This window comes from Hylaeus anthracinus, unplaced genomic scaffold (genome assembly GCF_026225885.1).
Source record: "Hylaeus anthracinus isolate JK02 unplaced genomic scaffold, UHH_iyHylAnth1.0_haploid 11997, whole genome shotgun sequence".
Classification (NCBI taxonomy): Eukaryota; Metazoa; Arthropoda; class Insecta; order Hymenoptera; family Colletidae; genus Hylaeus; species Hylaeus anthracinus.
The window spans coordinates 5068239-5069834 of record NW_026534344.1 but is presented as its reverse complement, the minus strand read 5'-3'; the positions used below and the strand labels follow the sequence as shown (position 1 = coordinate 5069834).

The 1596-nt window shown below is 38.8% G+C and overlaps 1 protein-coding gene across 1 annotated transcript in view; it reads right to left on the bottom strand.

The window, feature by feature from the left end:
* LOC128889851 (WW domain-binding protein 11-like) overlaps positions 1 to 1596 on the bottom strand; it is a 33291-nt gene that overhangs the window by 29768 nt on the left and 1927 nt on the right. The window lies entirely within an intron of this gene.

Sequence of the window (1596 nt, the reverse complement as noted above, 5' to 3'; positions counted from 1 at the left end):
GCCGAAGTGACGAAAAAAGTGTAAAAGTTAAAAAAAAAAAAAAAAGAAGAAACGAGAGAAAGGAAAGAAAGACGCGATTAGATTCGTGTACAGTTAAAATCAAAAGACTTTTGAGAATGCCGCTGGATCGCAGCACGGCTGCTATACATCACACAGCGGCGACCAGCATGGGAGCACACAATTGGAGTTTGCTTAGCTACTAGCCAAACAATCGCCTGCATCGGTTGAAAGTGTGTGCATATATCAAGCTTTTTTATATCTACACCGAAGTCAGGGCGTGCAACAATACAGCAATTTGGCTTGGACTGATACGGGATCTCAACGGAGGTGCCTTTCCCACCTTACCGTTACCAACACCGCCGATGTATAAACGAACCTCCCCATCGATGGCATCTTCCAGTGGTATAGAAACAATTTTTTGGCCAGTGGAAATTCAGCAACTATTTTTATGGATTTCGTTTATTTAACGGAAGCGAACATTTCTAACGTTCATTTTATTGGATAAAATAAGGGGTTCGCTAACAACAGCGAGTGTAGTACAGTGGGTGTAGAATGTATTCGTACACCGATCGATTTCCCAACAAATTTCTGTGTGAAATTGTAGTTTATTAACTTCTTTTTTTATAGTCAATGATATTTTACATATTCTCGGAAATCAATTGTTTTTTTTTTTTTTTTTTTTTTAATTTCGTAACTTACATAAATAGCTATTTTTGTTGTACTCTGTCTAATTCCAGAGATTTCTGAGAATACGTACAGTGTCGTTGTTTATAAAAAATAAGTTAATAAAGTACAATTTTACATAGTTTTTTTGGAAAATTGACCGGTGTACGAATAACTTTCTACACCCACCGTATATAGCGTAGAAGGCAGAATCAAGGTAAAATGAACTCTTTTTAGCCCACGAGCGATCTCTTGACCTATAGGAAAAACCGAGTTCTTGGCGTGTGATCTAAACTGAACTCTCAACGAATAAATACGATGCCCGGTTTCCATTTAATTTTCCAAGATTTGCTTTTAAAAAAATATTTATTAACTCCTGTTTACTCACTTAGCTATTTGAATCTTTACCATTTCTTCTACCAAACGTACAAACACGTACGAAATTCTACGTAAAGAATGCTCAATGATTACAAACACGAAGTTGTTTCATTCAAACTTGATCCATTATTTTCGTACGGTATTTGTACATCTCTCAAAAAGATCGCTAGCGAATCCGAAGCTAATCGATTCGGAGAAACGTAAAAATTGCTTCTATACCACTGGCTCTCAACGGCTTCACGGTGGCCCGTGCCGTGTAACCCACAAACGTGTAAGCGCATACCTAACTCGTGTGTACCCTCTATTTCTGGAATTCGATGCGATCTTATCTCGCCTTCGGAGCCGCCACGACCCCCGCGAAGAGGATCTTTGATTTACTACAAGACCCAGGGGGAAAAAGAAGAACGGTAACGCAACGAGACAGTGGCCATATTTTTGAAAGCAACGGTTCCAGAAACGCGATTTGCGAGTGATATCAACCTTGTACATTTCCGTGTAGAATACGTTGGAACGCAGAACTAACAGCGGATTAATTGTAAAAGGATTTCCAAAGAT